This window comes from Diceros bicornis, chromosome 3 (assembly GCF_020826845.1).
Source record: "Diceros bicornis minor isolate mBicDic1 chromosome 3, mDicBic1.mat.cur, whole genome shotgun sequence".
Taxonomy (NCBI): Eukaryota; Metazoa; Chordata; class Mammalia; order Perissodactyla; family Rhinocerotidae; genus Diceros; species Diceros bicornis.
In genome coordinates, this window is record NC_080742.1 from 64,092,574 (window position 1) to 64,114,341 (window position 21,768).

Sequence of the window (21,768 nt, forward strand, 5' to 3'; positions counted from 1 at the left end):
TCGAATCCTGTTGCCACCATTTACCGTGAGTTTGGGGAAATTAACCTCTTTGGTTCTTTATCGGTACAATTGGATAATTATAAAATCTATTTCTAAGTATTGTTGGGAGGCTTAAAAGAGGTGATAAAGGGCGAGTGATGTCAGCATCATGGCGGAGTGAGCTTTCCCATGAACTCTCCCCCCGACAAGATACAACAAAAGCAACAGTCACAGACCAACAACGGAATCCCAGACAGTGAAAACCTAGAGCGGAGGGATCCACACTGCCGCACATCTGAGAGCGGAACGTGCTGGGACCCGGAGGAAGTGGGGAGAGGTAAGGAGAACTCCGCTCCCTCCCCATCAGATCAGCGATCCTGGTCCCCGCGGCTCCCAGAGAGGGGGGAGGGGCGGCCCTCGGCGGGGAAACTGTGGCTCTTGGACTCTCTCAGCCAGTGGGAAACCCCCGCACAGAGGACTCAGAGGAGCCACAGGGCTACCATCAACATCTGAGCACCCCAGAGAGCGGATAAAGAGGGGCAAACGAGAAGCCTCCCACGTCAGGGACCCAGAGGGCAAAAGAGAGAGCTCCCCCCTCCCCGCAACCCGGACTCTGCAGCTCGACTGACCAGACCTAGCGATTCGAGGCAGACCTGATCAACTGGACCCGTGGATCACAGCGGGGGGGAAAAAAAAAACAAAACTGCGGATTGCAGCAGAAAAACCGGGGCAGAGCGCAGGGGGCTTAGACTACACAGCCCTTTACCACCAGACAGTGGTGGCAGGTGGAAATTGCAACCAGAGACTTCCAGGATGAGAAAAAACAAAACCAACACAGGAACCACAATGCAAAAATACATGAAATCACCAGACCAGAAACAAAATGACAAGCACCCAGAAATCAACCCCGAAGACACAGAAATCCATAAACTAAATGACAGAGATTTCAAAATAGCTGTCATAAAAACACTCAATGAAATACGAGACAACACAGACAAACAATTCAATGAGATTAGGAGTTTCTTCACAAAAGAGATTGAAATCATAAAGAAAAACCAATCAGTGCTGATGGAGATGAAGAACACAATGGAGGAGATAAAGGAGAATCTGGAATCTTTAAAGAACAGAGCTGACAATATGGAGGAAAGAATTAGTACTTTAGAGGATAGGAATACAGATATACTCCAGATGGAAAAGGAGAGAGAACTAAGACTAAAAAGAAATGAAGAAAGACTCCGAGAAATATCTGACTCTATTAGAAAATGTAACATAAGAATTATAGGTATTCCTGAGGGAGAGGAGAGGGAAAGAGGAACAGAGAGCCTATTCAAGGAAATAATAGCTGAGAATTTCCCAAATCTGGGGAAGGAGCAGGAAATGCCAGTAAGCGAAGCCAACAAGACACCTATATATATTAACAGACAAAGGACTTCACCACGACACCTAGTGGTAAGGCTAGCCAGGGTCAACGACAAAGAAACAATATTAAGGGCAGCTAGACAAAAACAAAAAATAACGTACAAAGGAACTCCCATCAGGCTCTCAGCGGATTTCTCAACAGAAGCTTTTCAGGCTAGAAGAGACTGGAATGATATATTCAAAATACTGAAAGACAAAAACTTTCAGCCAAGAATACTCTATCCAGCAAAAATATCCTTCAAATATGATGGAGAAATAGTAACTCTCCCAGATAAACAAAAGCTAAGGGAGTTCATGGCCATGAGACCCCCACTACAAGAAATACTCAAGAAGGCCCTCAGGCCTGAAAAAAAGAAGAGAAAGGGAACACAAAGCTTGGAGGAAGGAGAAAAGTAGGTAGACAAAATCAGAGAAATAGTAGATCTTTACCGGAATAGGTTAGCAACCACTTAAATACTAAACTCAAAGATCAAAGGAAGAAATTCACCAAAAATAAATTTAACCTCATCACTGCAAACACACAGCCACAACACAAGATAGAATAAGGTATAACAAGAACAACTTAGAAGGGGAAGAGGAAAGTGACTGAATTGACTTAGTATAAGGAAATAGGAGGCTATCAGATAATGGACTATCTCATACACAAGATTTTTTGCCCAAACCTCAAAGTAACCACTAAACAAATAATCAAAGCAAAACCACATATGATAAACAAAGAGAAAACTAGAAGAATCATAAGACAGAACAACCAAACTGAATTGGCAGTCCAAAACAAATGGGACAAGAAACAAAGGAAATGCAAAAGAACCAGAAAATAAGTGACAAAACAGCAACATTAAGCTCTCATATATCAATAATTACCTTAAATGTAAATGGATTGAACTCTCCAATCAAAAGATACAGAGTGGCAGGATGGATTAAAAAGCAAGACCCAACAATATGCTGCCTTCAGGAAACACATCTTAGCACTAAAGACAAGCACAGGCTCAGAGTGAAAGGATGGAAGACAATACTCCAAGCTAATGGCAAACAAAAGAAAGCAGGTGTTGCCATACTCATATCAGACAAAGTAGACTTCAAGATAAAACAGGTTAAGAAAGACAAAGAAGGGAAATATATAATGATAAAAGGGACACTCCATCAAGAAGACATATCACTTATAAATATATATGCACCCAACATAGGAGCACCAATGTACATAAAGCAACTATTAACAAACCTAAAAGGAGAAATCAACAACAACACAATAATAGTAGGGGATCTTAACACCCCACTTACAGCAATGGATAGATCATCCAGACAAAAAGTTAATAAAGAAATATTAGACTTAAATGAAAAACTGGATGAGATGGACCTAGTAGACATATACAGAGCACTCCATCCAAAAACAGCTGACTACACATTCTTCTCAAGCGCACATGGAACATTCTCTAGGATAGACCATATGTTGGGAAACAAAGCAAGCCTCAATAAATTTAAGAAGATTGAAATCATAACAAGCATCTTTTCAGACCATAAGGCTATGAAACTGGAAATGAACCATGAAAAAAAAACTGGGAAAGTGACAAAAATGTGGAGATTAAACAACATGCTACTGAACAACCAATGGATCATTGATGAAATTAAAGGAGAAATCAAAAACTATCTGGAAACAAACAAAAATGATAACATGCCATATCAAACCATATGGGATGCAGCAAAAGCGGTCCTGAGAGGGAAACTCATAGCGATACAAGCCCACCTTAACAACCAAGAAAAAACCCTAATAGGCAACCTTAAATTACACCTAACAGAACTAGAAAAAGAAGAACAAACAAAGCCCAAAGCCAGCAGAAGGAGAGAAATAATAAAAATCAGAGCAGAAATAAATGAAATTGAGACCAAAAAAACAGTAGAAAGGATTAATGAAACAAAGAGTTGGTTCTTTGAGAAGATAAACAAAATTGACAAACCCTTAGCCAGGCTTACTAAGAAAAAAAGAGAAAAGGCTCAAGTAAATAAAATTAGAAATGAAAGAGGAGAAATTACAACAGATACCATGGAAATACAGAGGATTATAAGAGAATACTATGAGAAATTATATGCCAACAAATTGGACAATCTAGAAGAAATGGATAAATTCTTAGACTTATACAATCTCCCAAAATTGAACCAAGAAGAAATGGAGAATCTGAATAGACCAATAACAAGTAAAGAGATTGAAATAGTAATCAAAAACCTCCCAAAAAATAAAAGTCCAGGACCAGATGGCTTCTCCAGTGAATTTTACCAAACATTCAAAGAAGATTTAATACCCATCCTTCTCAAACTATTCCAAAAAATAGAGGAAGATGGAACACTTCCTAAATCATTCTATGAGACCAACATCACCCTGATACCAAAACCAGGTAAAGACAATACAAAGAAAGAAAATTACAGGCCAATATCGCTGATGAACATTGATGCAAAAATCCTCAACAAAATATTGGCAAACCGAATACAACAATACATTAAAAAGATCATACACCATGATCAAGTGGGATTTATACCAGAGACGCAGGGATGGTTCAACATCCGCAAATCAATCAACGTGATACATCACATCAACAAAACAAAGAATAAAAACCACATGATCATCTCAATGGACGCAGAGAAGGCATTTGACAAGATACAACATCCATTTATGATAAAAACTCTCAATAAAATGGGAATAGAAGGAAAGTACCTCAACGTAATAAAGGCCATATATGACAAACCCACAGCCAACATCATACTCAACGGGGAAAGACTGAAAGCCATTCCTCTGAGAACAGGAACGAGGCAGGGCTGCCCACTCTCACGACTCCTGTTCAACATAGTACTGGAGGTTTTGGTCAGAGCAATTAGGCAAGAAAAAGGAATAAAAGGAATCCAAATAGGTAACGAAGAAGTGAAACTCTCACTATTTGCAGATGACATGATTGTATATATAGAAAACCCTAAAGAATCTGTTGGAAAACTATTACAAACAATCAACAACTACAGCAAAGTTGCAGGGTACAAAATCAATCTACAAAAATCAGTTGCATTTCTATATGCTAATAATGAACTAACAGAAAGAGAGCTCAAAAAGATAATACCATTTACAATTGCATCAAAAAGAATAAAATACCTAGGAATAAATCTTACCAAGGAGGTGAAGGACCTATACAATGAGAACTACAAGACATTATTGAAAGAAATCCATGATGACATAAAGAAATGGAAAGATATCCCATGCACGTGGATTGGAAGAATAAACATAGTTAAAATGTCTATATTACCTAAAGCAATCTACAGATTCAATGCAATCCCAATCAGAATCCCAATGACATTCTTCACAGAAATAGAAAAAAGAATACTAAAATTTATATGGGGCAACAAAAGACCCCGAATAGCTAAAGAAATCCTAAAGAAAAAGAACAAAGCAGGAGGCATCACAATCCCTGACTTCAAAACATACTACAAAGCAATAGTAATCAAAACAGCATGGTACTGGTACAAAAACAGACACACAGATCAATGGAACAGAATTGAAAGCCCAGAAATAAAACCACACATATACGGACAGCTAATTTTCGACAAAGGTGCTAAGAACATGCAATGGAGAAAGGAAAGTCTCTTCAATAAATGGTGTTGGGAAAACTGGACAGCCACATGCAAAAGAATGAAAGTGGACCATGTGCTATCGCCATTCACAAAAATTAACTCAAAATGGATCAAAGACCTGAAGGTGAGACCTGAAACTATAAAACTCATAGAAGAGAATATAGGCAACACACTATTTGACATTGGTTTTAAAGGAATCTTTTCAGATGACATGCTTACCCAGACTAGGGAAACTAAAGAAAAAATAAACAAGTGGGACTTTATCAGATTAAAGAGCTTTTATAAGACAAATGAAACCAGAATCAAGATGAACAGACAACCAACCAGCTGGGAGAGAATATTTGCAAAACATACATCAGACAAGGGGTTGATCTCCATAATATATAAAGAACTCACACAATAGAACAACAAAAAAACAAACAACCCGATCAAAAAATGGGCAGAGGAAATGAACAGACACTTCTCCAAGGAAGATATACAGATGGCCAATAGGCACATGGAAAGATGCTCAACATCACTAATCATCAGGGAAATGCAAATCAAAACAACACTAAGATACCACCTCATGCCTGTTAGAATGGCTATAATCACCAAGACAAAAAACAACAAATGTTGGAGAGGATGTGGAGAAACAGGAACCCTCATACACAGCTGGTGGGAATGCAAATTGGTGCAGCCTCTATGGAAAACGGTATGGAGATTCCTCAAAGAATTAAAAATAGAGATGCCCTATGATCCAGCCATCCCACTACTAGGAATCTATCCAACGCACCTGAAATCAACAATCCAAAGAGGCTTATGTACCCCTATGTTCATTACAGTATTATTCACCATAGCCAAGAAGTGGAAGCAACCTAAGTGTCCCTCGACAGACGATTGGATTAAGAAAATGTGGTATATATATACAATGGAATACTACTCAGCCATAAAAAAAGACAAAATCTTCCCATTTGCAACAACATGGATGGGCCTGGAGCGTATTATGTTAAGTGAAATAAGCCAGAAAGAGAAAGACAAACACTGTATGATCTCATTCATATGTGGAATATAAACCAACACATGGACAGAGAAAACTGGACTGTGGTTACCAGGGGCAGTGGGGGTGGGGGGTGGGCACAAGGGGTGAAGGGAGTCATATATATGGTGATGGACAAACAAAAATGTACAACCCAAAATTTCACAGTGTTAGAAACCATTAAAACATCAATAAAAAAAAAAAATAAAAAAAAAAGAGGTGATAAAGGGCTTAAAACTGTCAGAAACAAAGTAAATACTAGTTGTTATTGTAATTATTATTGATGTTAAAAGTAGTAAGTGTGGTATAGTGGAAATATCCCACTACATTTAAACCTCTTACTGGTGGGGACTTAGGGCCAAAATAATTCTCTGCTGCACTGTTTAAGACCATAACGTCCTGATTTCTTCTGGCCAAGGATGGTGGAGTGAGAGCCCTTTAGCAAAATACGCTATGTTACAAGAGGTGATCAATATATGCCGGGGGGGGGTGTTGTTTTCCAAATGATCTGTCTGAAGAACGTAAAGGTCCACATTTGCCTGCCTGAGATGGAGCCAGGAACCTGTCTGTCCTGGACTAATGACTTCACCACATGGTGCAGTGGAAGGAGGAAGCCAAAAAAGAAATAGAAAGGACTGCTGAACTGAGATGTGTCCCGACAGGAAAAGAAAAGAATGTTTTGCACCATTCTTTGGACTTTGTATATATTGACAAGAGGCTAAGAGGTGTGTGTTTGTTTGTTTTTCTGGCAATGGGCTCTGTCTGCATGCCCTTCCTGATGTTGCAAGCCGTGTTGGAAGGATTACACATGTCTCTGACCCCAGGGCCAATGCCATGCACTTTCCATTCAACTTTAAGGACCCTGGAAGAGCCTTCCTACACCCCTCAAACTGTTCTGCCTTGGCAACCACCTACAGTTGGGCCCTGGTCCAGCCCTGCCCACCACACTCTGCTGTTGACACCTGGAGGCCATTAGGGTTTGGAGCAACCTGAAACTAGGAGGCCTCAGCTTCCCAGTGGGGCTACTGAGCTGCAATTTAGGGAACACAGGATACTTACGATACTTACCTCTCAGGAAAAGACCAGGGTCGTCTGGCTAGGACCCTGCCAGTGGACACGAGTCTCCAAAGCAAGGCTCTTGGGTAAGAACAAAGCAAACCAGGAGGGTTAAAAATAACACAGAACAACTGCTTTTTTGATTTTTTGATTGTTTTGCTTAACAGTTTGTGGAAAAGGGAAAAGTTTGGTGTGCATGTCATTTGGACTAACAGAGGTGTCTTGGGAAATAATACACAAACCATTGTGTTAAAAACCATTTTTACTGCTTAGAAAGATAATTTTAATGGAAACAAGACCTCTCTGAGTCAGGGTGTATAAAATGATTTTATTCCAGCTTAAAATAATGACCCCATTTAAATTCAGTAGAAGATGAACAAAAGAAATAGATCATCAGAAAAGACTGGTAATTTATCCCTTCTGAATGTATACCCAAAAGAAGCCGTGAAAAGGAGAGAGAGCTTTAGGACCATGAGCTATTTTCTCACAGAGTCAGGAAATGTATTCATTTATTTATTTTCTTGGTGAGGAAGATCGGCCCTTAGCTAACATCCACTGCCAATCTTCCTCTTTTTGCTTGAGGAAGGTGGTCCCTGAGCTAACATCTGTGCCAATCTTCCTCTACTTTGTATATACGAGACGCTGCCACAGCATGGCTTGGTGTTCGCCAGAACCACCGAACCCCAGGCCTCCGAAGCAGAGCACACGAACTTAACTACTACGCCACCTGGCCAGCGCCAGGAAATGTATTTATTTATTTATTTTTTTGTGAGGAAGATTGGCCCTGAGCTAACATTTGCCAATCCTCCTCTTTTTTTGCTGAGGAAAACTGGCTCTGGGCTAACATCCATGCCCATCTTCTTCTACTTTATATGGGACACTGCCACAGCACGGCTCGACAAGTGGTACGTCGGTGCGTGCCTGGGATCCGAACCGGCGAACCCCAGGCAGCTGCAGTGGAGCGCTAGCACTTAACTGCTTGTGCCACTGGGCCGGCCCCAGGAAATGTATTTTTTTAAAAAAAGAAATATGAAAATATTCTTATTGGAACTCATGTGTCCACTTTTTTTTTTGAGAAAGATTAGCCCTGAGCTAACATCTGATGCCAATCCCCCTCTTTTTGCTGAGGAAGATTGGCCCTGGGCTCACATCCATGCCCATCTTCCTCTACTTTATATGAGATGCAGCCACAGCATGGCTTAACAAGTGGCGCGTTGGTACGCGCCCGGGATCCGAATCTGTGAACCCCGGGCTTGACTGAAGAGCAGTTGAGGGCTATTCTGATAACAGAAGATGTGAGTGAGAACCTGGGAAGAAGCCAGACAAGGGGTCTGTTCCACTTCCTGCCCAGGAGAGCCTTCTGGAGAGCAGAGAAGAATTATTCTTGCAATAGAAGCTTCATGACACTACAATGGGGGAGCTTACTGTGACTGTGAGACATGCAGACCTGGCCAGGCTGATAGACTGTCTAGCAGTTTGTCTTTTCACATATGTTGAAAAAGTTGAGTCTTTGATCTTAATCTTAAGATACTGTGGGGCATCAGAATTGGCCACCTCAAAATATGTCTCTTTACTGTGATTATTTTCTCTGAAAGAAACTTTGACCTCCCCCACCCCCAACTGCCTAAAAGAATTTAAGATAGAAGGTCTGACCCCAGGACAGGCCATGACCATAGATAATTCTAGGTATGGATAGACTGGGAGGCTCCTTGCTAAGCCCATTCTTATTAAAGCTCTGAAAACCAAGTAAAAGTAGAAGTGACCCTTTGTAAGAGACATTTACATTTATAAGAGAAATCTCCATTTGTAAATGTGTCACCCTTTCTGTACCAGGAAGAAGGTGGGATGACCTTATCTCTAGAAACACTCATCAATGCAGAAGGCAAGGACTTAAATCTGCATCCTCTTGTTTACTATGCTTTTCTGTTCATCTCCCATAGCTGACTCCCCCCACCCCAATATCCTCCTTTTTTTTTTAAATTTTTTGTTTATTGCAGTAACATTGGTATATATCCTCCTTTGTCTTTACTTGAATATGCTATTTAAGATGAGAATCTCTGCCATTTTGTAGTCACCCAGTTTTTCTGGGTATCTTCCGTGTATACATTATAAAGCTTTGTTTGATTTTCTCCTGTTATTCTGTCTCATGTCAATTTAATTCGTACCAGCCAGAAAGGACCCAGAGTGGGTAGAGGATAGTCTTCCTCCCCTGCAATACAAATGATTCAGACTCCAGCTTTTTTCTAAAGAAAAGTAGTCATGCTCCTGGCCCTGCCAAAGAATCACTCCTGCCCTGGCCCCAACCACACCAATTATGTCAGAATCCACTTCCTCTTCTTTTCGAGTGGGAACCTCCTGTCTTGAATATTTTCATCTGAAGACAATTTTAGGTCCTCTGCGAGGATATTGATATTCCTTGGGGATTGAGAATAATGTCTAGAAATGGTCAGATATCCCTCCTCTTTGAAATAACAGTTATAAGTGACTTAGAAACAACTCTACTCTTCAGAATTGGTGAGATAAAAAATAAAACCAATCAATACCAAAATATTCAACAATCATCTGAAACCCATGACAATCGTGGACCATGAAGCAAGGCAAATGATTAATTCGATCTTCAGCACCTGAGGAGTAAAACAGTTGACATGGGCAGTGACTCATCTCTCAATAGTATGGTGTAACTCTTAAAACCGCAAAGAGATTACAACCTATCTTAAACTTAGTTGAGTTTTCTGTCTTTGCAAGAGTTAATTTGGACAAACCTGTTTCCCCTGAGTTTCCTTCACCACCTAAGAGAAATCAAAATGGACCTACAGGAAGTCACATAATTGGTCAGAAAGAAATTCAAGGAAGCTTTTACTTTTGTTTCATTTCTTCTCTCTTTTTTTTCCTTCAAGCTTGGTTTTGCCAGTAAAATACCTAGAGATTTTTCTGTAGACATTTGCTTTTAGGCCAGGAATGTGGGGAGTAGGATGTGAAGGTGAATGAGGGCAGAAAAGGCAGCCATGGCATGAAATATAGAGTCCACCTGTGAGGCTGCAGCGTTTGAAGTCTTCCCCGATGGAGGAAGACATGAGACATTCCATGTCTTCCTCAATAGGTGAAGAATGGATGGGTTATGGGAAAGGAAGTCATGATCCTAATTTTTCATTTTTTCCTGGCCTCCTCTGACTCTCGTGTCCCTTTTTAAATTTTGAAACGTGATTTATTATTCATGCATGAATCCTCAAAGAAGTGGATTGTAACAAGTTTATTCCATCAGAAATATTCTTCCTGAATGTGGAGTGCCGCTGCCACAGAGCATTTATTGTCTGATGAACAGATAGAGCAGGCCAAAATAATTGAAAAGCCATGGCTCCACAAATGCTCAAGATGTCTAGTTTTCCATGCCCTAAAATGATTTTAAATATTGCCACAAATAGACTAAATTAGAATTTTATTCTGCATCCTTCCCCTCCTCCTCCGTCCCCTCCCCAATATTAAACTTCTTTAATATTGATGAATTGGGATCTACTTCTGAATTACTGTAAATTCATTTAAGAGCTCAAAAACAGTTTCTTATAGACTCAGAAAAAATAATAATGGAAAAGACATTAGGTAGCCTTTGAGGTACAATTAGGGCCTGTTTTTAAACCTTCATTCAGTACAGATGATAAGAAACTGAGATTCTTTCCATATTACTTGTAGCTGTCACAAAGGGATCTTTCATAATTGTTTCCCCGCATAGACTTGATGCAATCAGTTCCTCCTTTAAGCTTAGAATTTCATTTGAATCTCTCAGATTTTGCCTTGTCATTGTGTACTTGTGTTGTATCCTTAGTATGACTTTCTCATTTGGGCATCCTCAGAGTATAGCACATTGCTCAATAATGTGAACTTGTGTGATTGAATTAAGCTAGGAAGAGTTGCCAGGCTGCTTGCATTGCCTCTGATTTGCAATTAGAGCAAAGTGGTGCTCACTAACGGGAGAGGAGGGACACCTGGTGGCAGTTGGTTTTTCAGGGGAAGGAAGCCAATTTGAAAGGAAGATAGAAGGCAAGAGTTAAAATATTGTGATAGTGGAGGGAGAGCAAATGGTTGCATAGCCACAGGAGAGCTGGAGGTTACATCTGGGGGAAGTGGCCACCAGGCCAGAAGACCACCTAGATGGTGGTGAAGCCACTCCGTGGGCTTTGGAGTTGAAGGACCTACCTTTGAATCTGGTTCTGTTGCTCACAAACTGTGTGACCTTGGCTAAGCAACTTAACTTCCCTGAGCCTTGGTCATCATATCCATAACATGGGAATACTACGTACCTCGTAGGGTTGCTGTGAAGATTGAACAAAATGATGCCTAGCACTTGGTAAGCACTTGATTTATGAGAGCAGCTATTATTTTATTATTCACCTTAAGAAGGTGAGAGTAGGGTTTGAGGCTAAGGACAAGTTTTCTGCTGGCTCCAGTAAGGGGCTGAAGTTCTTTCGGATTTCGGGAAATTCCCTGGAAGGTGCCTTTCTGATCCCACTTTTAGGAAGGTCTGCAGAAGGTAACCTTTTGTCAGGCCTCTGTTGGGAAGTATCTTCCCATGAAGTAATAGGAATTTATTAAGCTCTGGTGTCTTTTCACCATGCAGACATGCTTCCCTCATGGAGCTTACACCTAAGAGGAGAAAAGATTATCACACAGTGGCAAAACAAGAAATAAGGGACAGTTGGGTGCCCAATTTTGTGGCTCAGAGAATAAGAGCTGGAAATGTTCAGGGGAGGGAAGGCATTTCCCTGAGCCAACAATAGGCTGGCCAACTGTCCTGGGAAAGCCCTCAGTCCCTGGCAACTTAGGAAGGTTGGTCACCATACCTTCAGAGAGGATATTGAAACTGTTGGGAGGGTTTCTCTGGGTGTCAACCCTCTCCCTCTACAGACCCATGTACAACCTCACTGCAACAATGACTTTTTCTCAAGACACAGATCAAAGTGAATTGCCTTCTATCCTTGATCCCAATCTCTATTCTTGGGACCAAGTTCTATCTAGTCAATCTGTCCCCTCCACTAGCTCCTTCTTTTCTTGTTGATACCCATGTAAGTTGCTCCCATCCTTATAAATCATTCTCCCATTACCCTCTCTAGCCTGTCTGAACTTCTCAAATGGTAGGCTACACTCACTGTCTCTTACTGTCTAACTTCCCATCATTCCTGCTGCAATCTGACATCTACCCCCATCTGTCTATTGAAACTGTGTTTGCTAAGGTTTTAAGTGATGACCTCATTGCTAGATCTGATGACTATTTCTCAAACTTTTTCTTTTTTTTTTTTTGTGAGGCGGATTGGCCCTGAGCTAACATCTGCCAGTCCTCCCCTTTTTGCTGAGGAAGACTGGCCCCGGGCCAACATCCATGCCCATCTTCCTCCACTTTACATGGGATGCTGCCACAGCAGGGCTTGCCAAGTGGTGCGTCAGTGCGCGCCTGGGAAAGCGTGCACTTAACTGCTTGCGCCACCGGGCCAGCCCCTCAAACTTTTTCTTAACGGACGTTTTTGTTGATTTGACGTTGATCATTCCTTCATGAAACTCTTAACTCCCTTGACCTCTGGGTCAGCACTGTCCTGGGTCCCTTCTGTGCTTCTAGGGTTTCTATTCTCTTTCCTTCCAGGGCCCCTCTTGTTCCTGCCCTTCTATTTCTATACACTATTTCTGGGTTAGTTCATTTTATGGTTTCAAATGCAATTTATATATAGATGACTTCCACATCTATTTCTTCAATCCAGATCTTCCTACTGTACCTCAGATATAGAACTAATTGTGTGTTCAATATCTGGACTTTAGATAAACTCAACATGTCCAACACGAAATGAACCACCTTCCTCACTAAACTTACTCCTCTTCTTGCAACCCCTGGCATCACCATCTACCTAACTACCCAACCCAGAAACCTGGGCATCACCTTTGACCTCTCCCTTTCCCTTACTTACCATGTCCAATTAGTCATCAAGGACTTTTGATTTTACCTTATAAATCATTTCCCATATCCATCCCTTCCTCTCTATTCCTACCATCTGTGCTTTACTTGACGTCATCTTTGCCTTTTGTCTGAATGATCACAACAGCCTGTTAACTGGTCTCTCAGACTCCAGGTTTGTCTCTTTCAAGTTCTCATTCTACAAGGTCATTAGAATAATCTTTCTAAAAATGTAAATCCATATCCTCCCTGGTGAAATATCTTTAATAGTTCCCAAATCCTGCTTTGTGGGTCCTTACTTGCTGTATGCTATTTCCATTGCAGTGCCTTTGTTCACAGTGTCCCTTCTGCTTGGGAAACCTTTTCCAATCTCTCCATCTCAATACCTCTTCTTCAGCTATCCAGGCTTTTCAGACATAGCATCTAATACATTTGTGGGTTCACCACTTCAAGCAGACCTACCTTACTACTTTCAGGCACCAGAAAGACTTTGGAGTCAGACAAACTGGATTAGAATCTTAGCTCTACTTTTTGGAAGTTGTGCGGCCTTAGGCAGGAAACTTAACTGCTCTCCATTTTAGTTCTCTCCGCTCTAAACATGAGGAGGATAATCATCCACCTCAGGGTGTGCTTGAAAGCAGATGACGTGCTTGTGAAGCATGGCCCTTGGCTCACAGTCAGCTTTCCCCAGGACCGTAACCACCAGAAGGTGGAAACCATGTCTATCTTATTCGTCCCTGAATTCTCAGTGCCTAAGAGTGTCTGGCACAGAGGGGGACTTTTTGACTAAATGAATAAAGAAATTGTAGCTATTAAGAATGTGTTTATGTACATGGGTATTTCTTACAATTTCCTGCTTATTCCTATTTTTTGAGGTAAGAAATCTATGATTCTCCTAGGCCTTGAAGGCCTGCTTTTCTATTTGGTAATGGAGCTCTTTACTCGTCAAAGATGGATTGTGGATTCTGCAAAAAAAAAAACGGTGATTTAATCTGGAAAGATTAGAGATGTCAGTTGACCAAAGGAAGACTTTATTAACATGCAGTGACCTGTGTGGAGGAATCCATTGCTTAGTGGACTCTGAGGACGCAGTTTATGCTGTCAAGGCACATCCTCCTTAACCTTGTGGCTGCTGTCCTGGGGCAGGAGAACTGGGAGGAGCTCAGCTAGTAGGTAAGACATAAAGGGGGTCTTGCAGAGAAAAGAGGTGAATGGATTGTCCTTGTTCTTACTTTACTGTCTCTCCAGATTTGTCTGGTATTTTAGATGTGGGGGAAGAAAAGACGTGTTTCCAGTAGCAGTGAAATTCTTTACAGTCTGAGTGTATTGCAGCATCAGCTATATAATTTGTGGGGTCCAGTGCAAAATGAAATTGCGCGCCCTTTGTTTATAAATTAAGAATTTCAATATGGTGACAGCAGTGCATTAAACCAAGCACAGGTTGATTGCTCGTCAAACTGCCCTGGTATAGAGACTCTAACCATGTTGGCAGACAGGAAAGTCTGTGTGTTCCTGGTGTTTTCTGCTGTGTTCAGCTCAGTTCCTGACACATGAGGTTTAGAAAAGGAAATACCCAGCCAGCAAGTCCTCTCTCCTTCATAAAGCTGGGCTGAGTTCCCTGTAATTCACATCCTTTTGTTTTCTTTGTTTGCCCCAAACCCTGTAAGTCCTTGCATTATGGTTTCTCCAGTTTTAATTTTTAATTCTGTTTTTTTTTTTAATTTTTATTTATTTTTTTTTCCCCAAGGCCCCAGTAGATAGTTGTATGTCATAGCTACACATCCTTCTAGTTGCTGTATGTGGGACGTGGCCTCAGCATGGCCGGAGAAGCGGTGCGTCGGTGCCCACCCGGGATCCGAACCCGGGCCGCCAGCAGCGGAGCGCACGCACTCAACCGCTAAGCCACAGGGCCGGCCCGCCAGTTTTAATTCTTTTGTCCTCCTGCTCTCATCCTTTTTATAGGAATTTGTGCACTGTTTTTATGACTAGATTTCCTCCATGCATCCTTCCTTCTTTGCCTTTGCTGTCTTTTAACCAGATTTTTCATCTTAATTCATTTAGATTGTCCTAAAAAATCTGCTCTTCTATAGTCACTTTTAGTTTTCTTTGGATTCCTTCCAATTTTCATTTGTTCCTCAGCAAATAAAGTTCTTAAAAAAGAGTGTGGTGTTCTAGGAGCCATGGATGTATAGGCAGCACTAGATTGCCTTATCTTAGGAGACCCAGGTTATCAGCAGATGGGTCGCCAACCCCCAGCCATTCTTATGGTCCAAATTATAGCCGCACTCTTTTCTCATAATTGGCTCCTCTCACACAATATACTTGGCATTTCCTCTTTTCAAGCTTTTCCTTGGTCCATTCAGTATCAGTTTCCTAGGTAGAGTTTTACTTCCAATTATTTTTTTTAACACTCAACTTTAGTTGAATTTTGATTGATTTTGTGTCTATTTATTGATGTTCTTTGGCTCCATATCAACTTATTCTTTGATCTTAATTGTTGTCCAGAGATAAAAAAGGCCACTCAATTGAGTCAGATCAGAGATTTATTTAGTTTAGGATTCTGCCTCTGACACGCAAGGATATTTTGTGAGTGAATATGCTGATTCTCCATAGCCCATCTGACTGATTAGAAATTAAAAACACATTATGGATCTATAGCCTATGATATTACTTAAATTCTTCTCTGTAGCTACTTATTTATATATTCTATTTTGTTCTGATTTTTGATTCCCTGACTTCCCCTACCCATATCAGAGATATAAAATATCCCCTGCAATCAGCTCTCTTTTTGTCCCTTTTTAGGAAGTGAGGTATACATGGAAGGGTGTTAATTACGAGTAGCCCTACGCAGACTGTCTGGCCTGAGTTTTCTTCCAAGATCAGGAGAAGAATGGTTACTTCCCAGGGAAGAGATTTAAAGGTGCAGGAGACAAATATATATATATATATATTTTTTTTAAAGATAAAATTACATGAGTTCTACTTGTTCAATGTATCAGATACTTTTGCTTAGGAGAATTTCTTTGAAGGATATTGATTAATATGATAAAATCCAAGGAAAAGTTGAAAAACAAGGCCTTAGGAAATGGCAGAAGGGACTTCTGCTTCTGCTCAAGACAGAGTAACTGGCACTGGATTTACCATCCCCCCTCAACAATCGAAACACAGAGAAAATATATTCTGCTATGGTTTCAAGACAATGGGCGTCAGGCATAGAAGGACTGTTATTTCTAGAGATTGGAAACAAACATGGTAAGCCTTACAATTGTCCCAGTTTACTGCCTCGAACTCTATTCCGTATGTCTAAAGAGCTAGAGACAAGGAAAATATAAAAAGATTCAAATTGAAGCATCTAGAGATGAAAACTACAATGTGTGAAATGAAAATGCACTAGAAGGTATAAACAGCAGATTAGACATTGCAGAAGAAATTATCAGTGAATTTGAAGATATCGCAATAGAAACTATTTAAAATGAAACAAGTAGATGGGGCCAGCCTGGTGGTGTAGCGATTAAGTTCGCATACTCCACTTTGGTGGCCCGGGGTTCACAGGTTCGGATCCTGGACGCAGACCTATGCACTGCTCATCAAGCCATGCTGTGGTGGCATCCCCTATACAAACTAGAGGAAGATGGGCACAAATGTTAACTCAGGGATAATCTTCCTCAGCAAAAAGAGGAAGATTGGCAACAGATGTTAGGTCAGGGCCAATCTGCCTCACCAAAAAGAAAAAAAAAAAAAAGAAATATAGAGAAAAGAGAACCAACAAAAATAAACAGAATACTAATGAGCTGAAGGACAACTTCAGCAGTCTAGTATTTGTGTAATTGGAGTCCTCAAAGGAGAGGAGAAAAAAATTTTGAAGCAATAAAGGCCAAAAATTTCCAAATTTGACAGAAAATAAAAATCCACGGATCCAAGAAGCTCAATGAAACCCAAACACAAGAAACATGAAGAAGGCACATCATAATCAAATTGCTCAAAACCAGTAATAAAGAGAAAATCTTAAAAGTAGCCAAAGAAAAAGACATGTTACATACAGAGAAACAAAGATAGGATGACAGTACTTTTCTCATTGGAAACAATATAAATGAAAAAGTTGTGAAACAGCATCTTTAATGCACTAAAATTAAAAAAAAAAAATCTTTCAACCCAAAATTCTGTACTTAGCAAAAATAACTTTTAAAAACAAAAGAGAAATAAAGACTTTTTCAGACTTACAAAAACTGAAAGAATTCATCCCCAACAAATCCACACTACAAGAAATGTTAAAGGAAGTCCTTTACCAGAAGGAAATGAGAAGACTAGGGACAAGGATAGGACTCAAGTATTTCCTCAGTGTGTCTCCCCTGGACTATGTGGTTTTCTGTCTCTACTTCTTTCTTCTTTCTCTACAGACCAATCTCTGCTTTACTGTGGAATAACTTCTTGACAGCTTCTCAGTTTATATATCCTCAGTTCTGGAAACAGTCTGGCTCTCTTTGAATCCCATTCTAAATTTCTAGGAGAATCTGTGGCCCAGCTTATACCAGGTTACTGACTATTTCTGGTCCATTCACATGTGGCTGAATTTGGGTGTGGAGCCATATTGTACAAACACAACTTTTGACGTGTAGATCTCAGAGAAATTGTTTTATTATGAGCTGGGCATACACCCTAAAATGTGACTAATCCAGCCTTCAACTGCCTTATACCCCAACACTCCATTGAACTCATCCATCATTTCAATCAGGATTAATCCTAAAAATCTATTGAGAAATGGGAATGCCAAGGAGTCAACAACATGAATATTCAATACCCAAATTTTTTTCTTTTTGGTGAGGAAGATTATCCCTGAGCTAACATCTGTTGCCAATCCTCCTCTTTTTGCTGAGGAAGATTGGCCCTGAGCTAACATCTGTGCCCATCTTCCTCCACTTTATTTGTGGGACACCTGCCACCGCATGGCTTGATGAGCGGTGCATAGATCCGCACCTGGGATCCGAAACTGTGAACCCCAGGCTGCTGAAGCAGAGCGCGCAAACTTAACCACAATGCCACTGGGCTGGCCCCTCAATGACCAAATTTTATGGAAGAAAATGAGAAGGGAGAGATAACACCAGTTTTGACTCAGACTTGCCAGAGAAGCAAGGACATAAATTCTGAATGTGGGTGAACACTGGTGTTGGTGACTCAGAGTGTGGTAATACATGGACTTCAGAAGATGTGAGTTGAAGAGAGAAGGGATATTTGTGACCTCATCTCCTCATTAAGACAAGATAATCCAGAAAGAAAAGATTAAGGCTCCATGTAAAAAGGCAGAGAGGGAGTCTTTGATAGGAGACAGCTAGCATTTACCTTGACTGAGGAGATAGGCAGAAAAGGGAAGACACAGTTTAAGATACAGGGCATTCATACACTGGATAGGAAGTTGAGGTAGATGATTTCTAGAGTGTGAAATGTGAAAATAGAAGATGATCTGGGGAAATAGGACATTCTATTTCATGGGGCAGGAATCCCTAAGGTGAATGAATCAAATGCCAAGAGATATGCAAGCACCTAGATATTTAAACAGATAAGCAAACAAAGTCTAACACATATAAGGTTAGACCTAGGACTTCTGGACGTATTATTCCTGTGTCCCTATTGACAGATATTTTTTTCTTCTACCCTGTCTGGGGTCAATGATGGAATAACCCGAAAAACCAAGATTCCATCTAGAAGAAGGAGGGAAATGTGGAAAAGTGCAAAGATCTTATTTTTCTTTCAATGTCAACTCGTGTTGAGTTAGTGCTGGCATGGACTGAAGTCTCCCAGGAAAATTAAGCATTTCCCCTCTCTTCTCCCCTTCTCTTGCCTATTGCCTTAGTCGGATCCTCAGTCCATAATTTCTGCAGTAAGTTCTGTGCCTTCAAAACTATTGTCTGAGATGGGGTAGTCGAACTATATAAAGCTTTGGAAAATCCATATCTATGAATAAACATAGAACTGTTGTCTATTCATTGTAAAATGCAACCTTAAAATCTGAGAGAATGGGACCCTGCTTCACCGACTTGAGGGATGAGTAAAGACATGGCCGTTTCTCAGTTTGAATGACTCCCATAGACAGATGTGGATGTGAATTTATCATGCTTAATATGTGCAAGAGATTAAAACTGTACCTGATGTCACCCACTTGTTCCTATATCTTGATGTTATTGTCACTAAATGGACACAAAAATGGAAAAATTCCTAACAATGGAAGTAGATTTCTGCAGTTCCCCTTAGCTACTGTCTTTCCAACAAGTGGTAACATTGCTGAAGTCTCTGAGGCCAAAATTTACACAATCTTTCATTGATTAAATGTGTTTTACCAGCTCATTCCCTTAAAACAAAGTTTAAAAAGTGACTATATATGTAGCTAATGGCTAACAGCTAATGTATTCTAAATCCTAAAAAGGATTTAAAGAATGGAGAGTTTTTCCACTAGGTGGTAGGATTTTGCCATGGTCATAAGTCTCAAAATGTTGAGAGGAGGGGAAGTAGCTTAAATAAGAAGAGTTGAATTAAGATAAAAAGTAACTGTAATAATACTACACATCGATCAAATAGATTGTTTTTCTTGGTGCAAACACAGAAAATTACTCCTAATGCTATTCTTAAAGTAGGCCCAAAATTAAGCAATTTAAAGATTTTAGGTTTTCAGAATTAAACTGGGCATTTAAAGACCACTCTTAATAGGAGACTTAGTGTGCAGTTTATACCCTTTTGTACTTGTTGAATTTGATATCATGTGTGAGTTTTACATATTCAAAAAATCAGTAAAATTTTGACTCTCTTCACTTTTTAAAGAACCATCCTGAACCTCTGTGAGACCCCAGTTCTTTCTGATTATAATGTCTTTTAGCAAATATATTTGTCAGAATTGGTATTAACAGCTTCTTTTTTATATTACTGCTTTTGAGAAAGAAAACCCAGAGAACTGAAGAGAGGAAAATCTCAAAAGGTATAATTCTTTACTGTCAAAATAGTTTACCGAATTTCTAGTTTCTCCCTAAGGAAATCATTCTAATACTCAACCTCCCTTATCTGATTTTTAAAATGTTGTTGTGTTGATAATAATAATTATTTTATATACCACAAAACACACTTTTAATCCGTTATTCCTAGTTCTCAATTAGGAAATAAGATTAGATAATATTCCTTGTTTTTTTTTAAGTTTTTGCTTGGCCAAGGAATGAAAGTGTTTACATTTCCACCTAGTTTCTCTGAATAAAACCTTGTCTCCTTTGCTAAACATTTTTAATTTTTCTTTATCTAGTAAGTGAATCTTCCAGATCCTTTCATCATTCCCTGCTGTGACACCCTGGCCCTTTTCCCTAGATCCTTTGAGCACCATAAAGGCCTCTGTTGAAAACAGGAGTCAGCTATCACCTCAATAGATTTGGGTTAGGCTTTATGATTAATAATTAATCGCAGGCTTTAGGAAAAGGTCAGCTAGACATTGTTTCATTCTCTGAGTCCCTTTGTGGTCTAAACTCACAGTATAATTTGCCATCCAGAGCCATAGCCCTGACATTTTAGCCTTTCTGATATCTTGGTCTTTCTTCCAGGGCAGAGCTTGCCTTCCTTTCATGAATAATTCACAGATTGAAAGCCGGTTTCGTACTGGAATTGCGCTTTGACTCTTGTTAGCTCTCTCACTGACCTGAGATGCTTCCCTTCATACAAGAAAACGATACGTCCGATTCACTGGATGCATCTTCTGGACTGTTTTTTCCTGTTGTGTGATGCTTTTGGCAAATCTTCAGTGGCTCTTGTGGCACTCCTTTATTGGAGATTTTTTTGACACTATTGATTGCCTATTTTTTTGCCAGGCACTGTGCAGGGTGCTGAAGAGATATAGATATGTAAGATAAATGTGGTTTCTGACTTCACAGACTTAATATCTGGTGTGGGGTAGAGATGAGGGAGCCGGCAATGATAATTCAGTATAGAAAGTTACGATGGGGAAGGTAGAAGATGCCACGGGAGTCCAGGGAATGGGAGCTTAATCCAGACCTGGGTGGCCAGGAAAGTATATCAGTTAGTAGTGCTGGGTAACAAATTGGCCCAAAACTTGGGATAATACCACCATTTTATTATGCTTACAGAATTTGTGGGTCAGGAATTTGGGAAGGGCACAGTAGTTCTTTTCTGGTCCACAATGTCTGGGACCTCAGCCAAGAATACTTAAGTAGCTGGAGGTAACTCGATGGCTGGGAGCTGAAGTTAATGGCAGTGTCTTCACTCATATACCTGTCGCCTGGGCAGAGGCTATGAACTGGAGCACCTACGTGTGGCCTCTCCGTGTGATCCGGGCTTCCTTACAACATGACAGCCTCAGAATAGTTGGATCTCTTACACTGTCAGCTCAGTGCCCCAAAGAGCATGTGGGATAAAAGATATTGTTGTGGCCATCTTTGGAAAATCCTTCCTAATCCAGTTCCTACCTAGTGTCCCATAAATCACACTGTTAGGTTATCTGGTGTGGCACAGGGTCCCCAGGGGAACAAAGACACTCTTATTAGGTAGGATATTTCAAGGGCCTAGCGATCACTTCCCAGGAGCCAACAGCAAAGGCCAGACCTCTCTTTGGGTAAGGTTGATTCTTTACTACACAGGGGGCTCAGGGGTGGGGTTAGTGGAGGGAAAGTAATAAGTAACTTGATGGTTTCACGCTGGTGATTGAGAGAACAGAGGTGCTATTATCAGAAACAAAGCCAAGCGGTAGGCCTGGTTGGGAGTTAAGGAGGACAGG